We start from the raw sequence: 12,988 nt of genomic DNA, 5'->3' as shown, positions 1-12,988 counted from the left end.
TGGCATCAAGTTGATATTCGTTGGAAGTAAAGGAGGAAGGAAATGAATAATCTTGAGAAACTAAGAACATCACACTTATTATTAACTCTAATTTGCATTCTCATATATTTGCTTAGCTTGGTTATTTCAAGAAGAATATAAAAATACATGTGACTGGGAATGACATGAAGAGGAATGGTAAGGTCTAGAGCAGTAGTAAATGGCTCATCACTGGAAATGAACAAGCCAAGCAGAGGTTAGATTATCCTTTGACATTGATGTTGAAGCAGAGTCCCTATAATAGATAGAAAGTTCATAGTGACATTTAGGATCTTTTTATCTTCAAATTGCTATGAAAAGTATATTTACTTTAATAATAAGGTTAAGATGTTGCAGTGCATAGAGTCAAAAACTAGAAAAGAACCAGATGTTAGAAAGGGGATTTCTTAACAAAATACAGTTAAAGAGGATTTCTCATATTTTATATGGAAAGAAGGAACTTTGATATTTAAGTAGGAACCATCCTCTAAGGGACCCTATTAGTTAAACAAGAAATCTAGAAACTAGACAAAGAAGAAAAGAATTTGGCTATATGAAAGTTAAAATTTATATTGCAAAAGATAACATAAAATTAATAGTCTAACGAAAATTCAGAAAATAAAAATACATAACAGAGATGCCAGATATCACAAATTTGTATCTATAATATGGAAATAGCTTTTATAATTTGTTTAGAAGACAACCCAATGGATAATGAGCAAAGGATATGAATAGGCAATTTTGGAAGAGAAAATTTAGATGGTCAGTAACGTTTCAAAGATGCTCAGATTTATTAACTATTAGTGATATGCAAATTAAAATGACTGAACTATCATTTTCTATGCATAAGGTTGTCAAAGATTAAAATGGTCAAAACACTTGTTACTTTGGGATGGGGATGTGGGAAGTTATTTGAATACATTGCTGTTGAAAATGTGAGTTATTTTCTTTCTTTTTTGGAAGGCAATCTGGCAATATGTATTAAAATAGAAAATACACATACTCTATGCTCCAGTAATTCCATTCAGGAAATATATCCCTAAGAAATAAAAGTACTGGTTTGTACAAGGATGTTTATTTCAGCACTGTTTATAATATAAAAAATTACAAACAAAATAATGCTTATTAACAGTAGAATGAGTGAATATAGTATATTGTAGTACAGATCATTATATTACTATCACAAAGAGCAGTATATGAATTAGAGGGACTTTCTGTGAGGCACTATTGAATGAGGAAAGAAAGATATACAGAAGTATGTATTAATATATCCAATTCCTTTGTAGAACAATAACCAAAATCCTGTTTGTGAGTTTATATATGAGTATGTGAACCTACACATTTATATGTTCATATGGCAGGGCAGCATGTAGCAAATAGCAGAATTCATACTCAGTGGATAATATGTTTTTAGAGAGTTATAATAATACAGCAGAAGTAGGAAAGAGAAGAGAGGTAGGGCACATACTAGGTAATTAGATGTGAGAATAGAACTCAAAGAGGAAGTCAAGACTCAAGATTTAAATTTGAGAGTGAACTACAGAGGCAATATTAGATGCTAACAAAACCCAGATGTAATGACTAACCCTTTAACATCTATCTGATATTTTGTTATATATTTTATTCAGTTTCTGCTTCACCTTGGTCAGCAAAAGCTCAGCAGTAGGTTTTGTAATATTTTTTGCTTTAATTAGCTCAAATAAATACATATCAATCGCTTATAACAGCTTTTATTTATTCAACAAATATTTATTGATTACCTACTTTATGGCAGGCATTGTTATGGCCCCTATAATGACAAACAAGACATACAAGGTCCCTGCATAATAAATAAATATATATAGAATGTCGGATCACATAAAAGCTATGAACAAAAAGCATTTTTCAGTGGATGAAAAGGACAGAGCAGGGAAGGGAAAAGGAGAGGAGGTTTAACTATTTTGGATAGGGCAGTGAGGAGAAGTTTTTCTTTGAGGAGGTGAATTTGACAAAAGATCTGAATGAAATGAAGAACCAGGCCAGATATACATATCTCCCAGATATAAATATCTGGGAGAAGAAACTTGCAGCCAGATAGAACAAGCAAGAAGACCCTGAGGCCTTGACTTATTCTAGAAACTTGAAGACCAGAGTGACTAAAGCATAGGGACATAGAGTTTAAATAGACGAGTTTGAAAAGGTAGGTAGGCCCTGATCTTGTAGGGTGTTGTTATTCTTGTAAAAAGATAGGATTTTTTTCTGGTTGTGATGGGAAGCCATGGAGGGTTATGAGCACTGGAAGATTATGGACATTGGAGGCTGTGCTAGTTTGGATTTAAGAAAGCTCACTTTGGTTGCTTTATAGAAAATTGACTTTAGGGGATAAGAGGAGAAGCAAAAAAGACTATACTCTAGAGTAGGCAAGAAATGAAGATGACCCTATTAAGTGGCAGAAGTAGTGAGAAAGGGATCAGATTTCAGATACATTTTGAAGGTTAAGGAAAGGGTGCTTGAAGATCATGAGAGAAAGGATTGATACATTATAATTGGGCACACTTTGGAATCACACAAAAATATTTTTAGTTTTGAATATACTTCAGTATGCCAACATTAATTATGTAGAAGGTTTTAGGCTGTTTAAAAGCAAAGCAGATAAATTAAAAAGGGGCTAGTGGTTAAAACTTCTCTTTCCTATAAATCTCAAAGCAATCACAAGACCCCTCCAAACCTCATATCGTTGTTTTTTTGTTTTTTGCTAATGGTTTAGATCACACCAGTGTTCTGCATTTCATATTCTCTCAGAACTTGCTGTGGTCCTCAATGTTGTCCTGTTGTAATGATAATGAAAGTTAAGGTAACAAAAACCACTTATTGTTTACCATGTGCAAAGTATTGGTTTAAGTGCTTTTGCTATATTAAATCCTTTTATCCTCAAACAACCCTATTGTAACAAAAACCAAGTTCAGTAGCTTGCCATTTGCAGAGTCCAATTAACTTTAAAGATAGCTAATTTTTATTCCAAAGGTAGCTTATAGGAGGAAGAATAGGCTTCCTGCCTTAAGGGAACTACTTCCCTTTTGCAGTAGAAAGCGGCCCCTTTTCAAGGGGGTTGCCTGGCACACTGGCATGAATGACATGCAGGGGAGGAAGCAAACAGGTGGGGAGCTTTGGTGCCCTATCTACTGGGTAGTCGAGCTGGTAACTGCTGGTGCCTTCTTGGGCTGGCGTAGGTTGTAAAAAGCAGCCAAAAACTTTCCAAATGGGAGAGAGTTTCATAGTGGGCATACTTTGGGTTGTAGATGGACTGTTGTCTCTTGAGGCAACCTCCTAATGGGTGAGAGTTCTGCTCTGGAGCTTCTAAGTACATAGTTAGACGAACTTGCCCTGTAGGGAATGTCAGGTAAAGAGGAAGTAAAATAGAGCTAAGTAAGAAGTTGAGGAAAGGAAGAAAGAGGAAAGGAGAGAGAGAAAAATAATTATCTCTTGGAAAAATGGAGATACACTATGAGGTAGGTGCTATAGCTGTTTTACATGTGAGGAAACTACTAGTGTGTATGTACTGTAAATAGCGTTAGATAAACTCAGCACCTAAGCCTGCTCAGCATGGCATATTATATTTTAGAGTATAGTATAGCATTTATGTTATTTCACTGATCTTATATATTTTTCTGTTTTACATGGTATTGAAAAACTGTAAGTGTAAGGTTTGAGGGAACAGGTAATGCTTTAAAATATTGGCATCTGTAAATCTGTCCTTTTTCTCTTATACTTCCAAGTTTGAATATCCTATTGATTTTTTTCTTAGACCACCCAAATATCTTGAAAATTACCATGTTTTTAAATCTAAACAGTGTCTCAGATAACATTTCACATCTAGAAGTTACAGAAAAATCTTTCAACAGTTAATGTCTTAATTTTTGATTCACAAAATATAGTCATTGTGTTACTTTATCTTTGTATCCCCAGCCCAGCACAGCACTTGGCACACAGAAAATGCTTAGTGAATATTTATTGAGTGATTGAGTGGAGAGACCAGTTTCTCTGTGTAATGTGATCTTGTTTTTACCTACTGAAGAAAGACAGATTTGCTCTCTAAGATGGGAAAATGTGATCACTGACTGCCCCAGATTAGACACCCCAGTGGAAGGAGAGAGGTTCTATCTTCTAGTATTCATGTCAGCCTTATTGAAGAACTCTGGCCCTTTTGGGGATCATATGCCTACCCTTTGGACCAATTGTTACTGCTAAAAAGTGAGATATTACAACTGGCCTAAGCCTAGGTCAAGTTTTCCTTTCAGTGGCCAAGGAGGTATATTGCATTACTGAAAGGAAAGCTGTGTGGAGCTTGAGCAAACAAAGTATGGTCTCTCCATTCAATCACTCAATAAACATGTATAATTATCCATAACAAAACTTATATAGAATTTAAATTTCCAAATAAGTCTCAACTCTTGTTTGCAAATTTATGAAAATTGCAAATTTATGAAAAAGTGCAAGTTAAAAAAAAAAACATGATATGTAAACATGGGAAATGTACATATTAGTATTTTTGTTAAGGGAAAAGAGAGAAAAGTAGAGATGAACTCTGTGAAGTGATTGAAAGATAGAAATCTTGAGTAGGCACCTTTCGGTCCAAGCAGCAGCTTCTCTGCTCCTTCTGGAATCTCTCCCTGGTTCAGCTCGCCTGCTTCCACTCCTGCCTCCACCATGTCCATCAGGGTGACCCAGAAGTCCTACAGGGTGTCCACCACTGGCCCCGGGGCCTTCAGCAGCCGCTCCTTCACGAGTGGGCCCAGTGCCCGCTCGAGCTCCTCGAGCTTCTCCCGAGTGAGCAGCACTGGCTTCCGCGGTGGCCTGGGTGCAGGCTATGCGGGGGCCAGCGGCATAGGCCCGGGAGGCATCACCGCCATCACCATCAACCAGAGCCTGCTGAACCCCATTAAGCTGGACATGGACCCCAACATCCAGGCCGTGCGTACCCAGGAGAAGGAGCAGATCAAGACCCTCAACAACAAGTTTGCTTCCTTCATCGACAAGGTGCGGTTCCTGGAGCAGCAGAACAAGATGCTGGAGACCAAGTGGAGCCTCCTGCAGCAGCTGAAAACGGCTCGGAGCAACATGGACAACATGTTTGAGAGCTACATCAACAACCTGAGGCGGCAGCTGGAGACTCTGGGCCAGGAGAAGCTGAAGCTGGAGGCAGAGCTTGGCAACATTCAGGGGCCGGTGGAGGACTTCAAGAACAAGTATGAGGAAGAGATCAATAAGCGTACAGAGGTGGAGAATGAATTTGTCCTCATCAAGAAGGATGTGGATGAAGCTTACATGAACAAGGTAGAGCTGGAGTCTCGCCTGGAAGGACTGACTGACGAGATCCACTTCCTCAGGCAGCTGTATGAAGAGGAGATCCGGGAGCTGCAGTCCCAGATCTCCGACACCTCTGTGGTGCTGTCCATGGACAACAACCACTCCTTGGACATGGATAGCATCATCGCTGAGGTCAAGGCGCAGTACGAGGAGATCGCCAACCGCAGCCGGGCTGAGGCGGAGAGCTTATACCAGATCAAGTATGAGGAGCTGCAGAAGCTGGCTGGGAAGCACGGGGATGACCTGCGGCGTATGAAGACTGAGATCTCCGAGATGAACCGGAACATCAGCCGGCTCCAGGCCGAGATTGAGGGCCTCAAAGGCCAGAGGGCTTCCCTGGAGGCCGCCATTTTAGATGCTGAGCATCGCGGGGAGCAGGCACTCAAGGACGCTTGTGCCAAGCAGCAGCAGCAGCTGGAGGAAGCCCTGCAGAAGGCCAAGCAGGACATGGCACGGCAGCTGCGTGACTACCAGGAGCTGATGAACGTCAAACTGGCCCTGGACATCGAGATCGCCACCTACTGCAAGCTTACTAGAGGGCGAGGAGAGCTGGCTGGAGTGTGGGATGCAGAACATGAGTATCCACACGAAGACCACAAGCGGCTATGCAGGTGGTCTGAGCTCTGCCTATGGGGGCCTCACAAGCCCCAGCCTCAGCTACAGCCTGGGCTCCAGCTTTGGCTCTGGCGTGGACTCCACCTTCAGCCGCACCAGCTCCACCAAGGCCGTGGTTGTGAAGAAGACTGAGACCCGCGATGGGAGGCTGGTATCTGAGTCCTCTGACGTCCTGCCCAAGTGAACAGCTGCAACAGCCCCTCCCAGCCTGCGCCTCCTGAGGCTGCCCCAGAGCCCGGGAGGGAGGTTGCTGTACAGGGGAGCACAGGGAATGGGAGACCCATCCGACGCTCAGCCCTAGCCCTCAGCCCACCTGCGGGGAGTTTACTGCCTGGGGACCCCCTTTGCCCATGCCTCCAGCTGCAAAACAATTCAATAATTCAATTGGCTTTTTTTTTTTTTTTTTTTTTTTTTTTTTTTGGTCCAAAATAAAATCTCAGCTAGCTCGGGGAGAAAAAAAAAAAAAAGAGTAGGCACCTTTCTTTTCAAGTTTCCATGTGGAGATTTTAATTCCTCTGGTCAGTCTGCAATTCAAGTTGTTTTTGCAGTCCCTGCTCATTTTTCCACTGTTTTCTTCATGGGCTCAAAGGTCCTTTGAAGTGGTAAATAAATGCACTTTGAAGCTATCACAACTCAGCTTGTGTAGCTGAACTCGCTTAGGGGCCATCATCACAGTTCCTTGTAAGTCAAGCTTGTTTCTGATAGCTATGGAGGGCATAAGAAAAAACAGAATGAGATAGAGAACCATTTGGGAAATGGGAGAGGTGTGAGTGCTGCTATGCTTTCCCCTCTATCACTAATAAACTTCTAATGCTATTCCTTGTTCTTTTAAAAATGTAACTATAGCACATTTTGCTGTATGCAGGAAGTATCCCCTAATGAAAGAATGGAGTCAGAGCAAAAGAAAACATCTAAGCTTTATTGATCTGTGCTTATCTTACATTGCTGAGAAATCGATTGATGTTTTTTAAAAAACAGTCAGGAGACTTTGTTGGATGTTGCCATTGCTGTTTCAAAATAGGGAAACAATTATGCATAAATTATGTGGAGAAAATATTTTCCTTCTAAAAATGTGTGGGAAGAAGTTACACAAAGTGAGTAAAGGTGGTAGTATTATTTAGGAACAATTCTGTTTTCACTTCGGCAACCCTAATATTAAGCAAGAGGATCTTTGTGGGGAATTTACTGTTATATTGATTGCATACTTACCCAAACAGCTTGATATAGGGATTTTTTGTTTGTTTGTTTTTGGTTCTTAAATTACATTTTCAGATCTAGAAATTTTTCCCAGCCCAAATAACAACAAAATCGTATACTCATTTTAAAACATTATTATTTTTAAAAACTCAGCTAACAACCCTAAAATGAGTGACTCCGTAGGTATTTTTACCTTCTTTTTATAAATTCCCTCAGCCGAAATTAGGATAGTGTTTTCTTTTTTCATCACTATTGAATACTATTCAATTATCTTTTCATAGAAATTATGTCGTTGTTGTATACATGGAGTTTCTGTGGCATTGGAATAAACGTGATACCATAAAAATAATTCTTAAAGATTGTCAATGTAGTGTTTCTATATCATTCTTTACAAGACTTATGGTTTCTATTGTTCTATAAAACGTGCAATTATTAAGTATTTTAAAAAATCAAACATTTGTAAACCACAATCTCCTGCATATTGTTGGTATTTTAAGTGCTATTTAGGTAACAGAAACTTTATACATATTTGATAAGATGCTTCTAAACATCATACATAAGAACAGGAATACATTTTTTTTTTTTTTTTTTAGACGGAGTTTCGCTCTTGTTACCCAGGCTGGAGTGCAATGGCGCGATCTCAGCTCACCGCAACCTCCGCCTCCTGGGTTCAGGCAATTCTCCTGCCTCAGCCTCCTGAGTAGCTGGGATTACAGGCACGTGCCACCATGCCCAGCTGATTTTTTGTAGTTTTAGTAGAGACAGAGTTTCACCATGTTGACCAGGATGGTCTCGGTCTCTTGACCTTGTGATCCACCCGCCTCGGCCTCCCAAAGTGCTGGGACAGGAATACATTTAATCCTAGACCTTGACTAACTTTTTTTTATATATACATTCTGGATAGTGTTATCTACCCCCATGACATTTCAAGTGGATTTACTTGTGTAAGTGTGCACATGATTCAAAGCACCAAATATCTGTTTGGTATTTTCAATGATTCTTGTTAGATAGCTATCCCTTATGCTAATAACTTCATCTTTCATCAAGACTAAAAATAAACTTTTGATATCTCCCTTAAGTTTTTCTCTACTTAGACTGTTTCTCTTAAACACTGTTGCCAGGTTATCTATCTAAAGGTAAAATCTCGGTCATATCATATTTCTGCTGAAATATCTCCAACAGCTTGTGTTGTGTAGAGGATAAATTCTGAACTCTAGCATGAGCTTAGAGACCATCAACAATCTGTCCTTAACCTAATTTTACTAGTTTAATAGTTTGCCCAGTGGTCCTCCTCTGACCACCATATTATTAAGCCATATTTAACCACTTGCTGTTTAACACCTGCCTTTATGAATCTGTCTTCACAGACATTGTTTGCACTGAGTATCTTTATTTTGCTGCTCAAATGTCCTTTGATTTCTCTAGGATTCTGCATCCTTAAAACACTATGCCTAGATCACTATAGCATTAATACATTATAATTAATTGTTGATGCCTTTCTCACTAGACCAGGGACCCTTTAAAAGCATAGTCTGGCCAATAATTTTGTAAATCCCTTCTCTTGTGCCCATTGTGGGGCCTTGATACGTGGTAGGTGTTGGACATGCCTTCATATATTACATTGGGTACTGATGCAGGGTTTGAACATTTTTTTCCCTCTGAAAGAATTTCTTTGAGCTGTTAAAGTGTCTAAGGAATATAGTACCTTTTTCCTTTCATAGTCTTCCAAAGTAGGACCTGTTAGAGATATTCTGGTAATTTCGTTGTAGATAGGGGAGGTAACCTTTAAGTATGAAATATAAAATGTTATAATTTACTTGATAGTAAATATTTAAAACTGAGTTAAATAGCCCAAGAGAGTTATCTATACAAACACAAGTTAGGAAAGAATGAAAAGATGGTCATTTTTAAATTATGCCAACTCTTAAATTATATCTAAATTTGTGCTTGTCCAAGTTATTTGTGTGTTTTGTTTTTGCTTGAATAGAAAATAGGGGTCATTTCAGAGTCCTAAATGTTGATTACGTGAAGCTTGTCATTCAAGCTTCCACGTAAGTTGGATTGAGTGTGTTCATTCTTAGAGGAGGAGAGATACCAGTTTTTTGCCTTTTATTATCTGATTTGTTGTTAGTCTTCATTCAGTTAGCAACAAAGTATACACATCAGTTTCAAATTTTAAAATAAGTATGACTGAATTCCAGTATTTTCTATGCAAATGTGATAGATGTGTACTTTTCTTGTTCTTTTTCTTTTTTTGAGTTGGAGTATTGCTCTGTTGTCCAGGCTGGAGTGCAGTGGCACGATCTCGGCTCACTGCAACCTCTGCCTCCCGAGTTCAAGCAACTCTTCTACCTCAGCCTCTAAGTATCTGGGGCTACAGGTGCATGCCACCATGCCTGGCTAATTTTTGTATTTTTAGTAGAGGTGAGCTTTCACCATGTTGGCCAGGTTGGTCTCAAACTCCTAACCTTGTGATCCACCTGCTTCAGCCTCCCAAAGTGCTGGGATTACAGGAGTGAGCCATCACGCCCAGCCTGTACTTTTTGTTTTTATGTCTCTAGGTATTAGTTTAGAAGATTGTGATTCATGAAATGGCAGGTGTTTTCTCTGCCTTCACAAGGTACTTACAGGTTGATTACGTTTTTCTATTCTACTATCTGCATAAGAATGCCTTTCAGTGTGTTAAAATTTGGGGTATCACTACATTGAATACTTGCATTCAGGAGGACAAATATTTCTTCTACCTTCCACCCACCAAATAAAAATCAAAACATTTTTGCTTAGGTAAAATCAAGTTAAATTGAATGTCATAAATAGTGTTGAAGAAAAAAGGAAGCCACTCATAGCATGCACCATGAAGAGTATTATGTTGAAGAGCTCCACAGGATGACTTTACCCTTTACCATGGACATGAAAACTAGTTGTCTCCAGCACTTGGCATGATGGATGACGGAGACATTAGATTATTTTAGAAGCAACAGTGGTAGTACCATTTCCACTTACCATCTGCCTAGTTTTTGCTAAATTATAGTGATATTCTCTTATCTCAAGTCAAGGTAGGGTAAGTTTTATTTATTTTTGTTGTTGTTGTTTTGCTTCAAATATTGTCCGGAATTAGTATTTATATTAGGTAGCGACAAGAGATGAGGTGAAAATAATTTCTTAAGAAAGCCATGTATTAACTTTCTAGGCAACCTTGAACAAGTCTTTCCCCCAAACTCCCTTATATAATTAAAAGATTGAGTCAGGTCATCTGAAAGATTTCTTATTGGGTAGTTACAAGTGGCTAGATAAATAGTAGTTCCACAAAATTTAATTTATAAGATAGGACATTTAATGAATTTATCGAAGCTGATATTGGGCTATAACTTAAATGGTTTTGACTCAAAGTTGAATTAATGAAGGAAAAAGTTACCTTTCAGGAGTATTTGCCCTCAGTGTGGCAAATTAAATAACATTATTGTGATTATCATCTTTACATCTTCCCCCAAACTCCCTTATATACCCAAAGGTTTCCTCTTCAGTCTTCTTTATTTCTCTTTAAATGTCTTCTTTATTTCTCTTTCCCCCTTAGTTCTTTAAGGGGGAAAAGACAATAATTTGAAAACATTTAAATGCCAACATTTTTTCACATTTAAAATCAGCAAAATAATTATTCTTAGGGCAAGACACATTGGGTAAAAATGACTCATACATATTTGTGGGACTAAGGAAGTCATAATAAAGCAAAACATTTTTTCTTCATGTCCAGTGTTAGATTTGTAAAATCAAAGTCATACGAAAACAGATGTTTAAGCACATTAATCTTCTGTTATAAAAACTAACAGACTTAAAAATGAGGTGTTTAGATCTCTCTTAGCTTGGCTTTAATTGTAAAATCGCAGGCCTTGAAGAGAGCATAATTATTACTACAGCAAACACTTAAAGATCTAAATATTTTGGAGTGTTCTATTTGAAAATTAGAGGGAGAACTAGCCACTACAAAGCCATCTACAGATCCTTGTGTTCTTTTTATTCTTTCTCCTCAGCATGTAGTTTTGTTCTCACATTTGTAAGGGAGAGAAGTAAAAATGTGTTTTGGGGCATAATTTTCAAGATTGTTAAAGCCTGTTCTTTTCTTTCTGTCTTCTTCAGAGTGGTCTGCTGACTGATGAAGCAAAACATTTGTACCCTTGTAGTTTTCTTAAACCACAAATCCAAGTTCCAAACCTAGAATGTAACTCCAGGATATGAAAGATGGCAAAGAGTAATATTACAGCATAAAATTTGAAGAACAAGTAAGAGAGGAATTTTCATCCTTTGCTAAATTCTCACATCTAGTAGTTCTGGATCAGTGCCCTTATTGCCAAACCCTGCCTGACATTTAAGGCATATATTGTGCATCTTTGTAAGTAAATCTGTGTGGATACAATATATCTTTTCAAATAGATGTTGATTTTGATTTCCGAATAAAAGTTTCTCTTCTGATGAACGTTGTAGTGGCAAAATCAAGATAAGAGAAGGAGAAAACCATTTCTTGAGTAAAGATGGCAAAAAAAAATTTGAACTTATGGTACCAAACTTCCAAAGGTCTTTGATGTTTGCTATTTTGTTGTGATAGTTGACTAATCTGTAATGTTTAGACTACTGAGTTTTTGTGATTTGATACTTGTTGTATTAGAATCTGATTTGTAAAGTAGTAGCATGGCTTGATATAGAGCTTTGACCAGAGAATGACAGAATGAAGACTAGGAAATAACTTTTTACTATCTCTTCTCAAATGTTGTCTAAAATTTTAGTTAAGAACCTCATTTCATTAAAGAAGTTAAAAAAGTTTTTTATTTATATATGACTTCCAAAAATGATCAGACATTTTTTTAATACAAACTGTGCCAGTCAGTGCACTAGATTTTTACATGATTATCTCATTTAATCCTTAAAACAATCTTATGGAATAGATATTATCTTCATTTACAGATGAGGAACGTGGGGTATAGAAAGAGAAGTATTTTATTCAAGACCGTTTTCTCAGCTAGTAAACAAATGACAGAGGTAGGACTCAAAATTCAGGTTTTGTCTGATTCCAAAGCCTGTGTGCTTAGTCACTGCCACAAAAACAAACTCATAGTTAGTGAGTGAGAGGATTATTTAAGGCTTAGGCTACATCTACCTTTAAGTTTAAAAGACAATATATGTAGTGACTATGCATCATGGTGACCCGTGGTACTGATTATTGAAATCATTCCGTAGAGGTAGGCATGTGTGAGTTGTTGAATTGTGCTGTTATATAGATAAATTGTGATTGACACTGTTATCATTTTGAATTGGGTAATTATTTGTTGTGGAATACTGTCCTGTGTACCATAGGATGTTTAGCAGCATCTCTGTCTACACCCGCTATATGCCTATACCACTCCCTTGTTGTGACAATGAAAAATTGTCACAACTTTCAGAAAAATTGTCATCCTTCTGTCTCTAACAGAAGGATGAACTCATGTTTAGCTTCATATAGGTACAGATGGAATATTTATCAATAGGAATACAGTACATGGATTAATAGACACACATATATTTCCTTGTTCTGTCAGCTGATAGGGTCTAGAAGCAGTAACTCCTCAGTAGTAATGAGCAGACTTTACATTCAAATCTTGGTTTCTAATATCATTCTCCAACACAAGGAACCAGGACTCCTTGTAGAAATGACAGATTCTAGGACTGGCTTGGGAAAGACTACAAGATGAGCCTGGAGCATCTTATACTGCCAGAAAGTAAGGAAGTGCTCAAAAAAAAAAAAAAATCCCCCACAATTATAAGGGTATGGCAGAGGAGCATA

General features: G+C 38.0%; 1 protein-coding gene and 1 pseudogene across 3 annotated transcripts in view; both read left to right on the top strand.

The window, feature by feature from the left end:
- MAGI3 (membrane associated guanylate kinase, WW and PDZ domain containing 3) overlaps window positions 1-12,988 on the top strand; it is a 289,692-nt gene that overhangs the window by 103,885 nt on the left and 172,819 nt on the right. The window lies entirely within an intron of this gene.
- Window positions 4,619-6,178, top strand: LOC108301190 (annotated as a pseudogene). The gene has a single exon (XR_005199381.1). The product of XR_005199381.1 is annotated as a keratin, type II cytoskeletal 8-like (transcript).

This window comes from Cebus imitator, unplaced genomic scaffold (genome assembly GCF_001604975.1).
Source record: "Cebus imitator isolate Cc_AM_T3 unplaced genomic scaffold, Cebus_imitator-1.0 Scaffold32, whole genome shotgun sequence".
Classification (NCBI taxonomy): domain Eukaryota; kingdom Metazoa; phylum Chordata; class Mammalia; order Primates; family Cebidae; genus Cebus; species Cebus imitator.
This window is presented reverse-complemented; position numbering and strand designations above follow the sequence as displayed.